The sequence below is a fragment of the Notothenia rossii genome, assembly GCF_949606895.1.
Source record: "Notothenia rossii genome assembly, chromosome: 9".
NCBI classification, from domain to species: Eukaryota; Metazoa; Chordata; class Actinopteri; order Perciformes; family Nototheniidae; genus Notothenia; species Notothenia rossii.
In genome coordinates this window covers 50,832,264-50,854,442 of record NC_136907.1, presented here as the reverse complement: position 1 = coordinate 50,854,442, position 22,179 = coordinate 50,832,264, and the positions used below count along the sequence as shown (strand labels likewise).

At 41.3% G+C, this 22,179-nt stretch overlaps 1 protein-coding gene across 2 annotated transcripts in view; it reads left to right on the top strand.

The window, feature by feature from the left end:
- LOC307017840 (TSC22 domain family protein 2-like) overlaps positions 1-22,179 on the top strand; it is a 49,295-nt gene that overhangs the window by 14,281 nt on the left and 12,835 nt on the right. The window contains exon 2 of one of the 2 annotated variants that reach the window (XR_013802279.1): positions 18,184-18,257. The exons of the other annotated variant lie outside the window; for it this stretch is intronic. The gene's annotated coding sequence lies outside the window, so the exon portion shown is untranslated. The remainder of the gene's footprint in view (positions 1-18,183; positions 18,258-22,179) is intronic. 2 annotated transcript variants of the gene reach the window in all.

The window sequence follows — 22,179 nt, the reverse complement described above, 5'->3', positions numbered from 1 at the left end:
TGAGTGGAGGTTGAGCCGGGAGACATGAGTGACAGCCACCACGCACACACAAACAACACAGACAGGGGGAAACAAACAAACACAAAGGAGACGGCTCGAGCAGTACAGCCACCACAGCGTTACCTAATGCAACTCCACACTATGTCTTACGGTGCCGTGTACCGGAGGGGAGAGAGAGAGCAGCGAAGGGGGGGGGGGGGGGGGGAAGAGAGAAGTAATACGGTTTCCTGATAAAGCTGTGGAGAGTATGTGCTGCAGGGAGCTGGATGCACAACGCACCCAGGAACGAACGCTAGCTCCGGTCCTTTTTACTGTGAACTCGATGTCCTGACAGGCTGGTATTTGTACAACCTGCACAAACACAATACTGCACCATGATTACAAATGGTGAAATGCAATGTAAAACTACCGAAAAATACCAGCTCCTTAAAACACAACCGCTCTACTCAACGCAACTCTACTATACCCGCGGTCAGAGAGCGGAGATGTGTCCCCTGCGTGATGTAATATGACGCGCTTGACGTATGACCTTAAAAAATGCCGTTTTTAAGAGCAGAGCTCAAAATTGCTCCTTTCCCTCTGAATTCCTGCCCTTATGTCTCGTAAAACATATCAAATCCTGCATTCACTTTTTTAATTGTAATTTTCAAGCAAGTTTAAGCATAAATGTAGAAAAAATAAAAACCTGCAAGATGCTCATTGTAGTAAATTAGGTTGTTTTGGTCCAACATTTGGTTTTACGTCGCCCTCTCATGCCGTTTCTTGTTTCAAAAGACAAAGACAGCCAAACTTGAGGCTACAAAACTGTAGTCCACAAACCTATGTGGTAGAGATGTCCCGATCCGATCACGTGATTTTCAAAAGATCGGAATCGGGAGAAAAAAATCGGGGATCTGGATTTTTTTATTTTTTTATATATAAATACTTTTTTTGCAAATTTTGTATTCAATGTTACAAAACAAAAATGACCATGTTCAAGTCTTAAAGTCATCCTGAGGCCTGAGTTTTGGTTTCAAATTACACTACATCATGTATGTGTTGCTTCTTTGGGGCTTGTTTTTCATAGACCTGGCTGCTTATTTCTCTCAAATCTGGCAACAGAGTGGGCAGCAGAGCTGCACAACTGAACTGATCCAATGGTGCTGTGAAAAAAAGAAGCTATATCCATGTTGGATAGAATATCCAATTTAAAGAAAAAAAATATCCTTAAGGGACAACTTGAATGCTTTTTTTCTTTTTTTTTCTCTTAATGCATTTTATAAAGATCGGATCGGGAAAAATCGGTATCGGCAAACTGTCAAAATCAAATGATCGAAATCGGATTGGGAGCAAAAAAAGGTGATCGGAACATCCCTACTATGTGGGACTTTACAGTGACTACGTCTTCATATTCCCTCTATGGTTGCTGCCCTAGGTGGGAGCAATGGGTGTACGTGTGAGTGACACAGATAGACGACATGTACCACAGGGTCTTTCCCTCCCCTCTGTGACCTCTGCTTAACTGCTGTATCCTGTTTTCAGTCAAAGTCCCTCCACTGCCCTCCACCTTCCGTTCATTTAATATTCCTCAGCTCTCTCCCACTTCCGCTTACAGGGGCTCTCCGGACCTATCATATGACATTTAGCGCCTCAAAGAGGAAAAGGTACACTTTTATTTTTGTCTGTTGGACATCTTTGGCCTCAATAGATCTAACCACAGGTCTACTGTACTTTTCTCTACAGCTTCGCATGTACTATCTGTAAAGGAGGAGTATAGTTACCTGTAACTGAACACTGGTGTTTACAAGCCACGACACTGGTATTGTTTTCACTCTGAGTCTGTGTGCTTGTCATCAGGGCAACATGTGACACTGGAGACTCCTACTGTAGAAGGAACTAACAAAAGCGGAAGTGGTGGAGTGCATTATTATAGATTATTCGTTTTGTTTCTTAATTTTTAAATCTCCAAATGTGTTGATTTTTGCAGCAGATTAAACAACCTAACAATATATATATATACAAAAATATAATTTACACTTTACATTCAAAGGTAAAGTACATTAAATGGTACATTGATAATGTATCTTGTAGGCCGACCTGGAAATTTGCATTGCAAAGGGTTCCCTGGACTAAAAGCAATGGGATTTCCCCATTGGAATTTGCTATATTGTAGTAAATAAACGATATGTCAAACGCACAGTGTAATTGCAATCGGCAGATGTAAAAAGCTAACATGATGCTATAATAAACAATATTATGGTCGCATGGCTGCGCATCAACACCGCTAAACTAAAGGCGGTCTCATGCCGGTGTGATGGCGTTTTGTAACTTTAAGTCACTTGTTAGCAACCGCTTTTTATGACACATAGAACAGTGGTTCCCAACCGGTGTGAGCACTGTCCAGGTGTGCCGTAGGATCTTTTTACGTTCCACATTTTTTTCTCACTTATTAAACTTCACTTCATATAAACTTTATTGTATTACATGTACAATGGAGCTGATAAGCTAATAAAACGTTGCTCAGATTTAGAAATATTAAATGCCGACTGCTTAAATTCTCATGACTTACATCAGCCGTCATTGTTTACGGCGTGCAGAGCAGCTTTTTATCCTCGCGCCAAAATATTACAAGAGAGTAATGAGAGTAAGAGTGCTGGAGGAGAGGTTTGAGTCATATTTCCCTGCTATGAACGAAGAATTTGATTTGCTGCGGGATCCGTTTAATCAGCCACTAGTTTAAACGGCAGAGCTCAGGATGAACTCGCAGGGCTATATGGACCGCTCCCTGAAACTGAAGCACGGTGAACTAATTCTGGATATCTTTTGGCTGCTTGTGGGACACAAGTATCCATCCCTCTCAGAGTGCTATCAACGTGCTTTTACCGTTTCCAACCTCCTACTTGTGCGAGCTGGCGGTTTCCTCACTCGCATATATGTCAAAAACAAGACCCGCCCCCGGCTGTCAGTGGAGCAGGACCTCCGCGTTGCGCTGTCCACTATCCCCCCACGCATAAAGAGACTCTGCTCCCAAAAGCAGGCACATGTGTCGCACTATCATAGTTTTATTTTAGTTTTGCCGTTTAAACTGATTAGTCTGTTTATAATTATTATTAATTTGAAGTTATCATAGGCCTACCTCTTTTTTGAAATCCAAATGTAAAATAATAACTCAGAAAGAGAGTCGTTTTTAGTCTGGTTCTTGTCATTATATGATAGATTATATGGTTTTTAGGATGACTTATATTTGATTATTTGTTCTATAAAATGTTCTATTAAATTAAGTACACATTTGAAAACCAATTTATGGTGTATTTATTGTTTGTAGTTTAAGCTCTGAAGTGGTTTTTAAATCTACGAGAAGTTGGTGTGCCTTGGGGTCGAGAAATATTTTCAGGTGTGCCTTGGTAAAAGAAAGTTTGGGAACTACTGGCATAGAAGCTTCGGACTGTAGAGTTGGCTAATTACTGCATAATATACTTAAAGTAGTTCAAATTGCAACAATTTCAAACATCAACTTCATTGTTTTTTCGGCTATGGAGTGATAATATTAATATTTTGTAAATAAGGCTTTGTTGAAGGAGACGATGCACTAGTCATAATTAATCTTCTGTGTGTATTGATAGATGTTTCTGTGTTCGCTGCCTTAAAGCCTTTTTCAAAAAAGAAAGATGTATTGTTCTCGGGCCAACCCTATTAGCCTGTCTGTCTGTAGGCTTTGCTTCAGTCATCACCTCCAACCCACCCCATCCCAGGTGTGGAGGCCCTCCATTGTTCTGACAAGCAGTTATAATGGCTTGTTAAACTAGGGATGTGCTGTACTGTTCTGCAGATAAACGCCACTGAGAATATGCTTGTTGTCTCGTTTTTGAGAAGGATAAGGCTACTTTAGGTACCTTGGAGAATATCAAGACTCTGTCTGTTTTTTTACTAGCTGGGCAAAATCCATTTTGGTGGATTATAATCATTATTATTTATAGTTATACATTATAACTTTTTTTCTTAAGAGATGTGCAGGAATGAGTTCCTAACCTTGAATTATAATTAGCATTTTAGAACTTCCAGCCTCCCTCAAAGTCTATGGTTTTTGGAATGAGTTTTGGTTAGGTTCCAAAAGGTTATGTTACTTCAAGTTTACAAGATTTACATGTTTGGTTCAACATCATAAACAAATCTCATAAATACCCCACTGGTGAATATCTGAAGCTTTTATGTTTCTTAAAAGCGGTGATTACTAACAAGTACCTAAATGAGACATCTACATTTCATCTTGCCTAACTTTAGCTTAGCGGTGTTGACCTGAGGTCATGCAAATGTTATGTCGTCCATTTGTAAGCTTTTAAAGCGTTAGCCCTTTTTTCTGGCAATTGCATTTACACTGGTCAAAATTATTTTAATACAAGGAGATTATCCTGCTGAACAAAACGTTGAAGTATTCCAAAATCAATCGAGAAATCCCATTGGCCTTTGGGACGCTGACTTGAGGGTCGGCCTGCAAACTAGGTAATAACTGCACTACTCTATATGCACAATATATCGTTGTTTTTTTCAACTCAAACACAGCGGGATAGACACGTACATGTGTGTTTAAATTAAATAGTTGAAATCTAAGTGTCTTTTTATTGGTACTATTATTTTTAACTTAACTACACATTTTCTTCACATCCTCTAGCAATTTCTTTCTAGAATAATACAATTCTGTTTCCATTTCTCTTATTCATCAACTTTTTCTGAATCAACAACTTCATATATGTACTTTACAAATATGCAGCAGATGCATGCATATAAATTGGTGAGTTCCTTTTAACCAGTTGAGCCCCGACCCTGTTTTTCAGGCCTCAGGCTCGAACATGACATTCCCACAACAATTATAAACACTTCTAAAAGGGGTACATTTAATAATCTTTTTTCTCAAAGCAATGATAAACCTGTGAGTTGGATGTAGAAAAGTAAGAATCAATATAGATTTTTTTTAAATTTTAAAGTAAATTCAGATTTGAACATAGTAAAACATTTTAAATTATAGTGTCCGTCCAAAAAAAAAACATTACTTATAGAGAAAACCACCCTTGAATGATGGGATAGTAGACTAAAAGCTTTAGGAATCCAAACTATAACATATAAGTAACCTGTATCAAGATTGGATGTAAAACAAGTGACATTTGACCTTTTTAGAGAGATTTAGCACAAACATTTTTGGGTGCATTTTCCATATCTATGCAGGGCTCGATAGTAACGGTTGCCAGGTTGCCATTGGCAACCATTCAGAACAAATTTCATGAAGAAATAAGGACAGCAAACAGCAACATGTGCACCCCAAAATAGATAAATGTAAATTATTTGTTGTATTAAGAGTGATATTTAATTATTGTTGTGACCAGTCGGAACCTGATACTTAAAGAGCATCTTGCTGGTTTTTATTTTTTCTACATTTATGCTTAAACTTGCTTGAAAATTACAATTAAAAAAGTGAATGTAGGATTTGATATGTTTTACGAGACATAAGGGCAGGAATTCAGAGGGAAAGGAGCAATTTTGAGCTCTGCTCTTAAAAACGGCTTTTTTTTAAGGTCATACGTCAAACGCATCATATTACATCACACAGGGGACACATCTCCGCTCTCTGACCGCGGGTATAGTTAGTAGTTGCGTTGAGTTGAGCGGTTGTGTTTTAGTGAGCCGGTATTTTTCGGTAGTTTTACATTGTATTTCACCATTTGTAATCATGGTGCAGTATTGTGTTTGTGCAGGTTGCACAAATACCAGCCTGTCAGGACATCGAGTCCACAGTAAAAAGGACCGGAGCTAGCGTTCGTTCCTGGGTGCGTTGTGCATCCACCTCCCTGCAGCACATACTCTCCACAGCTTTATCAGGGAACCGTATTACTTCTCTCTCCCCCCCCTTCGCTGCTCTCTCTCTCTCTCCCCTCCGGTACACAGCACCGTAAGACGTAGTGTGGAGTTGCATTAGGTAACGCTGTGGTGGCTGTACTGCTCCAGCCGTCTCCTTTGTGTTTGTTTGTTTCCCCCTGTCTGTGTTGTTTGTGTGTGCGTGGTGGCTGTCACTCCTGGCTCCCGGCTCAACCTCCACTCACCTGCTGCAATCAGCTGTGCACCCTCCCCGACTACACACCTGCTTTCCATCAAGCCATTTACAACGGCATATCAACGGAGGCTCCACAACCTTTCTCCGCCAGATCGTCAAGTATCAGCCGTCTCTCCTCCGGTACATAGCACCGTAGTGTTGAGTTGCATTAGGTAACGCGAGATACGGCTGATACTTGCGCATTAGTTTCTGTTATGGATCAGTATCAACAGTCCTGCCAGTAACGTTACTATATTATCAATGTTACTTTAGTTATAGCCTGATATATGATAGCTAACTTTACAATGTTGTGATGTGACGTTAGCTAACATTCTGTAGCTAACGCCGGTCACTCACCAAGATAGCTGCCCAGTTCTCCACTGGTTCTCCACACACCACAGCTCAATTTCTCTCCGATGGCCGTTATTTCTTCTAATCCTTGGCTGCTCCTGGTCTCTTGGACGCCTAGCAGGCTCATAATTATAAGGTTGTGGTCCGTCATATGCATTCGAATATTCATGTTCAACTTCTTCTGTGTCGAAACTAGCATTGGGATCCATGTTTATTAATACGTTACACCGGCCGCTCTCCCCCTTGTGTCCCCCGTGTTACGTCACACGCGGGAGGTCACGTGCCGAGGCTTTTTTATGCGGAAGTGAACATTTCTTACTAAAACGACGACAGATGTCACTGTAGTGTATACTTTTGTATATTTTTTTGAAAATCTAGTGTCTTCATCATTTTCCTACACATTTATTCACAGGTGTCTTTAACCTGGAAGTTGCTCTTTAAGTTGCACGTGCATTGGTGTGATTACGGAGCCAGAAAGCGATGCACGTATAGCAAATTAAATTGTTTGACTGTGGGGTAAAAAGTTCGGCCAACCCGTCAACATCTCAAACGAACGTTCAAAGTGATTGAACTGATAAAGCGCAAAATGAACCCGAACGAAAGCAAAGAGGAAATGTGTAAAGTCTTGGGAGGCGAAATATATAAGTACATTCTACTCCGTTGTGCATTCACTTCCGGTAAAAGTTCCTCCAAAAGAAGAGTCAAGATCTTATTACTACCAAAATAAAAGTGCTAAATGAAACTTTACCATTGGGAAATATTGGCATACAAATATAATCACTTATATAAAAAGGTAGCAAATGTTAAATATAGTTAGACATATTAAAGGTAATTTACAGCATTAATAATTAATATCTCATTCTTAACTGTGAATGGTTTTCATTTAACAGTTGAAATGTTATAGTCTGGCCAATCCAAGGCTTCAATGCTGAAGGGCCAGTGGATCTATGGTGGGGGTCAGCACAAAGGTCAAGAAAACCCACATTTTAAAGGGAGACAACGGATGACCAAGAAACTAGTGACTTGCTCAATTCATTTGAGGGGGATCTGTGAAAAACATGACAACAGCTGCACTACTGGTATTTCGTATACCAGCAATTGAGGTTGGACAAGTTTACTACCACTTAAAGTGGACCTATCATGCTATATTTGAATAATATAGTGTAGGACCATACCTATATAAGGCATATTTATACTTTTTTATTTTTCAAAATACCAAACAGATCCTGCATTTTAGCCATTCCTCATTTTGCTCAATTTAACACTGTCTTTGCATGGGCTGATTCTGTGAGAACAGCACCATCTACAGGCCTGGCATATGTACTACAGCGTCTCCAGCGCTTTCGAACGGCAATATCCGTGGCTGTCTCCTCCTGATTGGTGGAGTTAGCCCAATAGCCGTAGCGCCACTTCTGTGACGTTATAGAAGTGTTATAATCTGGATCAGTCTGTATCAGATCTGTTGCAGCCCCTTTTTAAGAGATTTGGGTATGGAGGAAAAGAGGGTTGTGTTTTCTGACACTTGGTGAGTTCCCTGGAACACCGGGGACACATATTCATGGATAAAAGACGTACACAAGTTCATTTTTGCATGATAGGTCCCCTTTAAGTTTCAAATAAGTGTGTTAATTACTTATTGTAAAGCATTTGAACATTGTTTTGTGTCACATGTTCCTTATTAAGTTGATGTATAACTGTATAGTATCTTAATTATTTAAAATATAAGGCGACTAAAAATGGCAACCATATTTTCAGTTTTGTCAACCAAAAGCTGATGCCAGGTTGCCAGCCTGGCAACCACTTTTAAAACTTAGCGTTGAGCCCTGCTATGGTATCTTGGTCGATCTTGATGATTGACACCTCTTTTTAACCGTTAGAGCCAATGAAATCGAGGGGAAGTTCCTAAAATCCATCTAAACATTACCCATTGGTGAATTAGTGATGCGTAGCCAAAAATGCCCAAAGCCGGAAGCTGTCATACACTCTCGTAGCAGCTAATATGAAATTTCTGTTATTTACATAAATATGAAGATGGATTATCATTAATCATTTCAAAGTGACACAGACACATTGGATTAACGCAGTGGTTTTCAAACTTTTTCTGCCCCCCACATGTTCCTCATCGCTCCAATAAAATGGTAGGCCAAGCTTAAAATTGTCAAATGTGTCGTTCTACAACAGGGGTCTCCAACTTTTTTTAGGACGAGAGCTACTTAAAAAAAAGGAAAAGTCGTGAGCTACTTTTACTCTTTTTTTTGTTTTTTTTTGAAGTGTATATAATTAGCATATTTTAACATTATTATATGCTTACCTTTAACCTTTGTGTGCTGTTTGGGTCTGTGGGACACGTTTTCATTGTTTACTAAAATAACATGTATTCCATTTAATTATTTTAACCTGCTTTATTTGAGGCTGGACCTCACGTCCTCTAGGGGGATGTTTTTTTAAAATATTGAAGTTAAAGAGCAACTTCCAGGTTAAAGACACCTGTGAATAAATGTGTAGGAATGATGAATACACTAGATTTTCAAAAAAGATACAGAAATATACACTACAGTAACATCTGGCGTCGTTTTTGTAAGAAATGTTCACTTCTGCATAAAAAAGCCTCGGCACATGACCTCCCGCATATGACGTAACATGGGGGAAACAAGGGGCAGAGCGGCTGTTGTAACGTATTAATAAAAATGGATCCCAATGCTAGTTTCGACACAGAAGACACAGAAGAAGTTGAACACGAATATTCGAATGCATATGACGGACCACAACCTTATAATTATGAGCCTGCTAGGCGTCCAAGAGAACAGGAGCAGCCAAGGATTAGAAGAAATAACGGCCATCAGAGAGAAATTGAGCTGTGGTGTGAGGAGAACCAGTGGAGAACTGGGCAGCTATCTTGGTGAGTGACCGGCGTTAGCTACAGAATGTTAGCCAACGTCACATCACAACATTGTGAAGTTAGCATATATCAGGCTATAACTAACGTAGCATTGATAATATAGTAACGTTACTGGCAGGACTGTTGATACTGATCCATAACAGAAACTAATGGGCAAGTATCAGCAGTATCTCGCGTTACCTAATGCAACTCCACACTACGGTGCTGTGTACCGGAGGAGAGACGCGAGATACGACTGATACTTGACGATCTGGCAGAGAAATGTTGTGGAGCTTCCGTTGATATGCCGTTGTAAATGGCTTGATAGAAAGCAGGTGTGTAGTCGGGGAGGGTGCACAGCTGATTGCAGCAGGTGAGTGGAGGTTGAGCCGGGAGCCAGGAGTGACAGCCACCACGCCCACACAAACAACACAGACAGGGGGAAACAAACAAACAAACACAAAGGAGACGGCTGGAGCAGTACAGCCACCACAGCGTTACCTAATGCAACTCCACACTACGTCTTACGGTGCTGTGTACCGGAGGGGAGAGAGAGAGAGAGAGCAGCGAAGGGGGGGGGGGGGGGGGAGAGAGAAGTAATACGGTTTCCTGATAAAGCTGTGGAGAGTATGTGCTGCAGGGAGGTGGATGCACAACGCACCCAGGAACGAACGCTAGCTCCGGTCCTTTTTACTGTGAACTCGATGTCCTGACAGGCTGGTATTTGTGCAACCTGCACAAACACAATACTGCACCATGATTACAAATGGTGAAATACAATGTAAAACTACAGAAAAATACCGGCTCACTAAAACACAACCGCTCAACTCAACGCAACTACCAACTATACCCGCGGTCAGAGAGCGGAGATGTGTCCCCTGTGTGATGTAATATGACGCGTTTGACGTATGACCTTAAAAAAAAGCCGTTTTTAAGAGCAGAGCTCAAAATTGCTCCTTTCCCTCTGAATTCCTGCCCTTATGTCTCGTAAAACATATCAAATCCTACATTCACTTTTTTAATTGTAATTTTCAAGCAAGTTTAAGCATAAATGTAGAAAAAAATAAAAAACTGCAAGATGCTCTTTAAATGTATCAATCTGGAGCACTTTGAGCACAACATGAATTTATGGATACAGCTCTCAACACTCAGATGAAAGGGAGCTGTATACTTTTCAGTAATCCAAACATCTTTAGAATATGATCACAACAAATAACAAAAAAATGTTTACTCTCCTATAGTACATATTGGAATGATTTCTTACTTTATTTTTTACAACTATATTAAATAGATAAAGGTGTGCTCTCTCCAGCTATCTCTTTCTGTCCCGCTCGCTCACAGAGGCTGTGTGCTCCTCCGTGGCGATGACGGCTTGCGTTAAAAAATAATAATAAACATAGGCCTATTTGTAAAGTGGGGGGACACAAACGGGATTTCGAAAAGTGTCACGGTTAAACTTCTTATGAAGTGGTGAGGTGCCGCTCCACATCGCCTTTTCTTCCCGTGTGTACGATTTTTTTATTTTTTTATTTTTTTATTTTTTAATAAATATGTCTGTAAATGATTTTGGATTCAGTTGTGTGTGTGTGTGTGAGAGCAGGCTCGGATTGGCCATCGGGAGATTCGGAACTTTCCCGGTGGGCCGCTGCCGTTGGTGGGCTGCTGCCTTCGGTGGGCCGCTGGCTCTGGCATAGGTGGGCCGTGAACTTTCATAGCGCCGCTGCGCTATGCTATGCTCCGGCGGGTCCGGCGCTGTGAAATTCAACCGCCATGCGAGTCTCCGGGTGTAACAGTCGACTACCGCCCGCAAGGACCCAGTTTCGATTCCGGCCTGAGGTCCGAAAAATGTATTTAAAAAAATAAAAAATGAATCTTCCGTTCATCGCGTCCATTCGATATCACATCTCTGCACCCCACCATTGGGACACGCCCCACACTTTGATAAACGCTGGATTAACCTATGGATTAACCTTCAGCAGAGTTTTTATCGTTTTAATGCCATTGAACGCAACTTTTGATCAAAACAACAGCATAGGTAAGAATTTCTCCCGTGTTTGCTCCGTAATGCCAAGTGGTGTGATGTCTGATTTTGCTTCCCATGTCACAAGTTCTGATCGCTCAGTGATGATACTTATATGTCTGGAATCTGTGTAATCCCAGTTTGCTATCGATATCTTGTTTTTGCAGATACGATATAATAAGGGTATTTTACCTTGAGTTCTGTGCTAATTGCGCTCAGGGCAAATTCAGAGCCTTTGTTATTACCCTTTTGTTTCGTTTAGCTAAACATGGTTAATATTGTCTGAAAGCTGAGTTTCTTCCCGTTATGTGAGTATGACACATTCATAGTTTATTAAATGTTAAGAAGCCCTCAGACGCTGTTTCTTGCAAGATGTTGCGTTTTGCCCCCGCCGGGCCGTGGGGTTTAATTGGTTAATGCCTTTTGGTAATTCAATTATTCATTTTGGTGTAGTTTCTTTCACTTCCTGTCCTGGTTAACCATTTTCTATCTAGTGTTCTATTTAGGGGAATTATCAGCATCACTGTTTGCTTTTCAGTAAAAATAAAGAAGAAAATCCTGCTTTTGACATTTTGTCTCTAGGAATAGTCCTGCTTGTAGCTTGACTGCATTCTGTACTAAATAAAAAGATGGTGTTTGACAGTTTCCATACTGATACTTCTCAGAAATACCTTGTTGGTTCCCAGTAAGAAGGGGATGTTTTTGGGGAACTAAGGTTCCCTATCAAACAGTTGAACTAGGTTCCTGCATTGGTCATGGGGATAACATTCCTTGGTGTTCTGACACTTACCCATGCAAGTGGTATGTTACTGTAGCATCCCAGCTCCTACAGTCCTTCGGTTGCTGTGCTGTAATTACACCGATGGTTCTGGGGCCTCCCTGCTCTCCATCTCCCTTGTCTACAACCCAAAACCTGTTGAAAGAAACTCCCATAGGGCAGATGGAATCTAAATAGTTTTGACCTACTTTTGCTCTGTGGCAGGAGTATGGATGGTGCTTAGAACCTGAAGCTCCATGAGCACCAACCATGACAACTCAATCGCCAAAAGAGCTGAGACTGAGTTTATTAGTCAAATGACAGAAGATTGATCTCCAACTATTTTTGATAATGGAGTCATGAAAATGTCCGACAATGATTTAAAATATGAAGATTTCGTGCCTCTCCTTCATTTTATAAAATATTAAAACCAACATCTTTTGGGATTTGGACTGACAAGATATATTTAAAGGCATCCCCCGGACTTTTAGAAACAAAAAAATGTTTTCACTATTTTCGGACATTTTATAGAACCGGCGGTGATTGATCAATCTGCAAATCAATCGACAATGAGTTTTAGTTGCAATCCTATTCCACCCTCCTTCTTTGCACGAAAAAGTACACGTCCCACCGTCCGGGACGTGTTATTTACAATATCGGACAAGTAGATCTTTCAATTGACTTGTCCGGCGGACAAGTGACGTTTTTCGCCCGGATTTATTGTTATATTATTGATAGATTCAGTTTACAAAAGGCAGAACTCATTCGCAAATTGGACGTGTCCGCCATTGTTCGTTTAGAAATGTTAGTTTCGGTTCTGTTTGTCGATTCCTAATGAAATGCATCTCGCCGCTTTCTGTACAGTTAGACGGGGGCGGGGCGGGAAGTGTAGCACAGTGGCAGGGTTGGGAAGCAAAACTCGGTTCCGAGTAGGAACAAATAACAATTGTCCGTTCCCGGGATTGATAAGAGTTGTGAGGACAGGAGGCGAAGCCGAGCCCCGCGGACCGCAGCTCCCTCTCTCTGCTCCGGATCAGCTGATCGCTGCATGGTGCAGCTCAGCGTCTCTCTCTCTCTCTCTCTTTCTACACACAGCGGATTCACTGCCCGTTTAACAGCCTCATCTTTGTCAAACTTTCTTATGTTCTTTCTCTAACACGTAATGAAGGTTATTAGGACTTTTAGCTCCTTTGTTGTTAATATTGACCGCCATTTCCTTTATGAAGTGAAGCAGCCTCCCTGTGTCCTCGCGCTGTAATCATATCCCCGGACCCCCATACTCGGAGGAGCACAGGGATGTCAGTATTGTTTATGAAGCAGGGTATATAAATTATTGAAATTAAAATACTATCTATTTACTTTTACAAACAGTGAGCAGCTGGGCAGCTGCAGCATGTGTATTGCAGGACATGTGTAAGCGTCTTTGAGTTTTAGAAAAGCGCTAGGCCTATAGGCTATAAATATAATGTATTATTATTATTATTATTAGGCCTATGTGTTGGACATGTGTGGTTGGACTCTGTCTCACAGGCAGGTTGCAGCATGTGTGTTGCAGGACATGTGTTGGACACACAGATTGTGTGGTTGGACTCTGTCTCACAGGCAGGTTGCAGTGTAACATCAGAGGAAACTGGGCCAATTGTACATTCTTAAACTGCACCACTTAGAACTAACTAAACAATGCAGAGATTATGTTTATATAATTGTATTCAATAACCGTAATAAATTAAACAGTATGAACTGATTTGTAAATAGGAATACAGATTTGACTTAATGTTTTCATAAATATATTTTTCTCCCAGTTTGTCATGGGACTTATTTTTACCCTCTCAAAGAACCGGAATCGAGAACCGAAAATAACTGGAATCGAAAAGCAGAACCGGAATCGTTAAAATCTAAACGATACCCAGCCCTATGTGTGATGCAGTAAAATCTTACATAAAAACCGTGGGAAAATGTGAAATACGATGGCGAAGAAGAAGATTCCAGTGGCCCCAATTTGTGTCCATTCTGGACAAGTGAAAATGTATTCGGACAAGTAAATTGCCAAACTCACTTGTCCATGGACAAGTACTCTCTAAAAACTTTTTCTCACACTGCCTTACTACCTGGCCGTCTTCTGCTCCCCCCACCTTGACAGCCCTCTATCCTGTGCCCCAAAACACTAAAGCAACCATTTTGTGGAATTTGGTTAAATGGGACTCTGGAAGTAGCCCCAATAGCTCACTACCAGCTACCCCACTGGCATTGGACCTTGATATGTTTGTATTCTGTATGCTTTATCTCACTCTTTGCGCTCTCTACATTTACAAATGTATCTTCCTGACCTTTTACTTGCCCTTCCTTTTACAACAGACAAATCAATCAACCCCCCCCCCCCCCCCCCCTCTTCACCATCTGCTCCTCTTAAATGAACACTTTTAACCATTTATATATCCATTACTCACCCTATGTTATCTTGAACTAAAGGAATAATATATTTTTCCAACATTCCTCTAACATGAAAGAATATTCAAAAAATTGATGGGATGAAACCCTCTTTAATGGTCACACATGCAGAGCACACAGCACACACAGTGAAATGTGTGCTCTGCTTTTAACCCATCTAGTGCAGCTATTGCACAGTGCAGAGGGAGCAATTGGGAGGGGGTGGGGGGGTAGTCTGGTGCCTTGCTCAAGGGCACCACGGCAAGGCCCAGGAGGTGAACTGGGACCTCTTCAAGTACCAGTCCACACTCCATATTTAGGTTTGTTCGGTGACTTGAACCGGCGACCCTATGGCTCCCAGTCCATGCCCCTAATGACTGAGCCACTGAAATTCTGCATAAATGCAGGTAAATTGGGGGCCATGTTTCACAACAAATGTGCTGTATAACCGAAGTCTTATGTATGCTCAGCACTACCCAGACAATACGTTTAAACGGTCGCACACTATCGGAGACGTGCAACTCATCCGTGACATTCCAACATATTTTTAAATAGTTTACTAAAAACAAGGATCTTTCTGAATTTGTGAGCAATCGACTTGATAACTGAGGCCTGGATTATACTGCACAGGTTGTGTGAGAGTTTGTAAATAGACCCCACAATGAATTCAAAGCATTAAGACTTTTTTTTCTCGGATTTCTGAAGCATGCGAGAAAACAAAGTTCTCTTCAAAAATTCAAGGTAATACTGGGTGAGTTATTGATCAACAAATGGCCATTCTTTGGGTGAAGTATCGCTTTAAGTCTACCGTGAGCTTTCTTGTGCTGTAGGAGTTGGCAGGGGTATTAAAAGATCCAACACCGTGAAACGTAACCTTTGACGCGGCCACTGCCCTGCAGTCGAGGCACATTGAAAGAAAAACCATGTGTCGTGCTCCAGCTAGATGTGTGACATCAACCAGCAAGAATGCACCCAAAAGGTTATTTTAGTCTGTTGCCAGTTCATACATTTGCTTTGGGGCAGTTTTGGGTAAAGCCTGAGCTTGTGCAAGCATTATTTTTGCCTCACGCTAGCTTATACGCTTCAAAAGAGAGGTTTAGCAAAGAAAATGTTTTTTTATTTTTTATTATCTTTGTCTTCCTGTACTCTTCATTTACTCTGGGTTTATGGGGAGACGGCACTTTCACCACTCCTTAACACTTCGACAAAGAGGGGCTTTCATAAAAGGATATTGACATGTTAGCTCTCAATGGCTCTTTTGTAAATCTGAGTGTTTGCTACTTGAAAACAAGGAGTGATGACTCCATTTCTCCTTACATCATTCATATAGATGTGGCTGGAGTCATCTGACCTCGAGGAATTTAGCCGATAACTGGCTTGCAAGGAGCTCTGATTTTGAGCTCTAAAAAAAAAAAAAAAGGGAGTTTTTTTTGCAGAGGTGCGCGCTCGCAACACGTGTGTGTCCACGACGTTTTTTTCTAAAGCCGCTGCCCACAAAGTCAAATTAAGCAGAGGCATAGGGGGAGGATTGTGAGAGTGTTTAGTCATGAGGTAATGTGACAAAGGGAGTTTGTGCCAGGATTTTCTAGGAAAAGAGCCTTGGCTTCTACAATATTCACACACATGCTGTAAATCAACTCCTCATTCCCTCGTGTGTGTGGGTCTGCCTGCGCTGAGTTGCTCCTCTGTTTGCGTAATTGCACATGAGTCCATATGATCATGTCAGTGTGCATTTACATTTGTGTGAATGTGGAAGAGAAGCAGTATGTTTTGAAAGGCACAAGCCTGGAGTAGATTTAAATGAGGTGTGTGTACGTGTGTGCATGTGCCTGTGTGTGTGTAGGGGTCAGTTGGGGGATTTCCTTTCCCTTTCCCGCATATACAGCCCCTGGCATAGAACACTGTACTTTTTTGCTAATCACCAGGAACATAGGGGGTAATGGTAAAGCTAAAATCAATACAAGAATTCAATAAATGTCAACACAACTGAGTAAGGATTTCAGATTTGCAGCTGAAATTGTAATGGCAGAATTTGTTGTTGTAGTTATGAAAAAGACTACCTAAGCATGAGTAATGGTCAACCCACTGTAGAAGATGCCCTGAGGGAGGCTCTTTTAAGTTTATTAAGATGTGCCCACCTTTGAACATACATCCCGGCGTTGAGGTCAAGACTCCCTTTTGCTTTGCTCTGTTCAGATGTCCATTATTAGTTTCATTAGTTAATCAGAACCTTTTTTACCCCCTTTTCCATCCCTGCTAGAGAGCAGGTACTTTCGTGGGAGAAAAAGGTTCCTATTTCTGATTGGCTGGGCGGAATGCAAACCACGCCCCGTAAAACTCCCCAAAATGTTTGTGAAGCCGCCATTTTATTATCCTCCCATTTAGCCCAGCGCACAAACGCAGAGAGACTAACTTTTGGCAACACAAAATAAAACATGGGAGCGGTGGAGTGATGAGGAGGTGTCGGTGTTCTGGCGATTTACTCGGAAGGCTTCAGCTGGGACTCCCAGCAGCTTCTACTGAAGCCAGTCCCCAACTCCGGGGACTTCCGGCCGGGGACTTCGGGTGGGAGTATATGCCGTGAAGTTGCTTGCGGCCTGCCAGTAAACCCAAAGCAGAAGAAAAAGAAGTGACGTCAGCGGCTTAATTGACCTAATCCTTCCCCAGGAACTTATTCCGGTGTGAACGCGATCTGTACTACCGTAATTTTCGGACTATAAGGCGCACCTGAATATAAGCCGCAGCAGCTAAATTGAATGATGTGTACATATATAAGCCGCACTGGACTATAAGCCGCAGGTGTTTTAATGTTTAATTACCATATGTAAGGGTTCGTGCACAGAGGGGATTGTCGGGAAAGAGATGGCTGTTTGTTGAAATGTTAATAAATGGGAGCTTCCTCAAACAAGTTGCATATTTGCATAACGTATTCAAGTGTAACCATTTAGTGCAATAGTAGCTACAGAACATGTACTGTGCTGTGTAAACTGTACTGTATCACATAGCGTTTCAGACACACAAACTTTTCAACTTTCAAACTTAAACGGTGTGCTCCCAGCGCACGTTTAACACCTTTGCACAAACTGTCTCGCTCTCGTAATGTCTGTCTGTCTTGCTCTCGTTCTGTCTCTCGTACCACTCTCGGTTCCACTTTTACGCGCTACCTGTCTCACTCTTTTCCGGCCTCCAGCTTTTCCTGCTGGAGCCCGCCGCTTAAAGGTGGGGGGCGCGGACCGGCCATAGAGCCCATAGAGTTAAAGGTGGTGGACTGTAACCTGTAAAATCCATAGATTTAGGAGGTCCCTTAGTGGCCGTTAGCTGTAAAAATCCATAGATTAGCAGCACCGTTATATAAGCCGCAGGGTCGAAAAATGGGAAAAAAGGCACGGCTTATAGTCCCAAAATTACGGTAGTTCATGAGAACTAAAGAGTTCTCATGAACTAAGTTCTGATGAACCTTTGTGGGAAAAGTACGGCGGTGTGAATGCGCCTCATGAAAGCCTTTCCTGCAGCCAAGTTAACTGCAGCGTTAGCCAAGCCAAGTTAACTGCTCAGTTTTCTCGGGGGGGGGGGATGAAGTCACGTGAGGAGATATTTCTAGGAATCAGTCTGTTTTCACTGTCTCAACTCTTCCCTATATCTCTCTCTTCTCTCTTTTTTTTTTTTTTCCTGAATGTGGTTGACACAAGAACCCCTCCAAGGCTTTCTACCAGGCCTTCCAGTCTGGCAGCAGATTAAGGGACTCAAAGGCCCACAATGATAGGTACAGTACTCTGCTGAGTTTTGGACTGGACGGTCCTGCAGAAGTGAAGCAACATGTGTGCAGTGTTCAGTAGCAGCAAGCTTTGCTTTCTCCACGTGCATGGATTGAGTTTGGAAACAAAGCCTGGCAGCAAGCGCAGGATTGGCCAATAGACTTTTCAACAACATCTCTGTAATTTAGCTTTCAACATCTGTCTGATGCTTTCTTTGGCACTAACTGTTCTGGTTTGCTTACTGTTTGAGTGTTATTGCCACAAGTTTCATCTCCATTGTTTTTTGTACTATCAAAATTGCTGAGATCCTTGGCCATGAACCCAATATAGCTAGACTGTTGAGTAGGGGTGCAACAACTAATCGACTTGATCGATTAAAATCGATGACCAAATTAGTTGCCAACTAACTCAGTCGTCTATTCGTTGGTGACGCCATCACGTGTGTTTTACGCGCCGTTAAGCTCCAACGTTATCGTGTTTTTTATCGGTACTGGAGACATTTAAAAAATGTCATGTGTATTATTGCTACAAAAACATTATATCACAGTCTTAGTTTCGCCAATTTGTTTCTAACATGCAAAAAGACAAAAAAATGCGTCTATGATGTATTTTCAGTCTTTCCAATCCAGACGAGATCTCTCTCTCCCCCGTCTGTGTGCGAGGGGACGGGGCAGTTTACACACACGCGGCTGCTACATGCAGCAACACACTGCAGGGATGGCAGAGAGAGAAGCGCTCCAAGGTGTGGTTAAATGTTACCCGTCTTGAGGTGGACAATGCTCGTTGCCAATAGTGCAATAAGAGTTTAGCATGTAAGGGCGGTAACACAAGCAATTTGTCTAAACATTTAGCAAAAGTGCACCACATCCAGACGGAGAAATGCACCGGGTTCGACTGTCTTTCTAGTAGCTCTGTAGTCCCATCCACAAATAACTTTTCCAGGTCAGGTGTTATGTATGCTAGCAGCAACACACATAGTTAACAAAATTATACAAACATGGGTTAATGATTAGAGGTAACTGAGTTATTTATTTTGTTAAAGTTTCAGCTATTCTGTTTACAGTTCTGTCATCGCATTATTTAATACGATTTGTTAAAACATTGTTGTTTCTTTTGATGTGAAATATTATTTATTGTATTTAAATAAAAAGCAATGTTTATGTTCACAATTTATTTAGTTCATATAAAAAAAAAAAAAATGTTGAATCAAGTATTCATCTTTATTGTCTTCATTGTTAGTTTCCACATGCCTAAAACAACCTCAAGCTAAATCTAAACGTTGATGGCTAAATAAGAGCGTTTGAGAAATTGTGCAAGGCATAATAGTCCGAATAGTCGATTAATCGTTTCATTAATCGATTATCAAATTAGTCGTTTGTTGCAGCCCTACTGTAGATTAATTACAAGTTAAACCAAATGCAACGATTGGTTTTTGGTCATCGAGAATCTATTTTCTGATTAATCTATTTCCCTGATCTGATACATCTGCTGATATGATCTAATTGAAAGTATGGTTGCAGATGTTGGCCAATGAATTTGTACACAACGGGACAAGATTTTGGTGTTGGAAGAATTGTGGTTTCCTTTTTTAGTCTGTATAGTATTTACCAACTAGATAATGCAATTCCTAAAGAAATTGCTAGTGGGAATGCTTTATTCTGAAAAGCTGACGCTAAACTGCTATGCTGAAATGTAATGTGTAAGAAGAAAGTGAATAATTTAGATGTCCTGCAGGGGTAGACATTAAGGGTAAAATGCCACTGGCCCTCCGGGCCGGTGGAATGTTATTATCACTGGCCCCACCATTGTAACCACTGGCCCGGAGCATTCGTCCAAAAACAAATTGACTTATAATGAAAAAAATTAACACATTTGTTGCAATAGTAGGCTAATTTATGCACTAACTACATTACTACTTGTACTACAACACTTGAATCATCAGTCCTTCCTCATTTCCCTCAATTGTTCATATTTGGTTTATTAAAATAATGATATTGTGGTCATTGTTAAAAAATGTCTGCTATTATTATGAGTATTATTATTTGTATAATGCGCTTTCTGCCTTCCTGTCATTAGGAGTTAGAAATGTAGTAGATTTAGATTAGAACCTTCATTATCCTAAACTGCTGGGACATTTAGCCAATACCTTTATATTTTCTACTGTTCACTTACTTGTCAGCATAGGTCGGCATTGATGTACAGAGCCGACAGAAGACCTTGTTTATATTGGCATCATCTTGAGAGGTGCAGCCAGTGACGCGTCCTAAAACCAGGAAGTAAGCCGCTGGTTCCCTCGACAAAAAGCAATGGGATTTCTCCACAGGGTTTTGGAAAATAGCTGGAAATAAGGTCTGTGGAAAACAAACCTGTTTGATAAATGCACGTTTTGTTCAGCCGGATAATCTCCACGTTTTGTTACCCTACTTTTATAATTTTTTAATCATAAATCTAATCGATAGATTATAAAAGGGTTTTAGGACGCGTTACAGTGTGGCTAAAACCTTCTCTCCCTCTTCTTCTCATACTCCCTGTCACTCTCCTTTAACTCCTTCGGTGACTTTCTTTTATTTGAAGATTGATTGTTGCCCGGCGCTTGGCCGGTTACAGCTGGTATTAAAAACATTTTGGCGAATGGTTAGGTGGCGCGATAGTCTGTAATGAAGAAGGAGCGCCCTCCCGCTCACGGGAGCCTGCTCCGCAGCAAACAGCTGTTTGCTTTTCACCCAACAACGACAACCGCCTCACAAAACGCTATGTTGTAGCGTTAATAAACGAAACAATTTAACTAAATTGGTCAAAATACCAATACCACAGGACCATTTTTTTTTTAAAAAAGCAATATTTTTAGTGGCCCGAGCGGGCAAGTGGAAAGTAAGTTATGCTGGCCCGGGGTGTCTAAATAGTGCTTCCGGGCCAGTGGGCCATTTATAATGTCGAGCCCTGTCCTGATTTAGATGTGTTGATGGCTGCATCGTTCCCAAACCTGTGAAGTTTTGGGTCGTTGGGAGCATTCTCACTGAAGTTATGAGAACCGTGTTTCATGGCGAGCATTGTGTTGCCATGGCAACGGCATTTGAAGAAATTTCAAAACTGTCACCTATATGTCTTCACGGCTGGATTGTTAGCACACATGTAAAGTTTGATCACTTTTTGACCATTTTCATAGGAGTTATAGCAGTATCGTGTTTTATGACGAGGGATGCGTTGCCATGGCAACAGCTTTTGAGGAAAACTCACTAATGGCACATAGACATGTTGAAGGCTGGACCATTAACTTTCACCTGAAGTCTGATGCTGTTTTGACCCTTTTCATATGAGTTACGACAACATGGTGTTTTTTGGCAAGGGATGCGTTTCCATGGAAACAGCCTATGGTGAGATCTCAGATTTGGCGTAGAGCTGTTGAGACATGGACCGCTGATATACAAGCAAAGTTTGGGGGGCGATTGGACCGTGTCCTTTGGAGGAGTTACAGCGACATCGTGTTTTATGGCGAGGGATGCGTTTCCATGGAAACGGCATATGATGACACCCCATAATTGACATAGAGCTGTTGAGGGCCTTACCATTACTTATGAAGGCGAATTTCAAGCTCTCCTCCACTCTAGCTGTGACATCACGCACTCTACCCTTAACGAGCTGCGCAATGCAATACACACCAATGTTAACATCTGAAGAAGGCCTCTTTGCCAAGGTCGGAACAATGTTTAATATCTCTAAAAGTATGCATCTGATTTAAAAGCTGTGTAACACGAATAATGTCAGAAAGATGTGTAACATTTTAAAATTGGAATGAGGTTTTTTGAGTGAAAGTATGAAGGAACAGTTAGCAGTTGAAGTCGCATGAAGATTTTTCAAGTCTGAAGAGTTTCTCCATTGTCTTCCAATTTGAATTATGAAAGTTATGAATGACAAAAGTAATAGCAATCG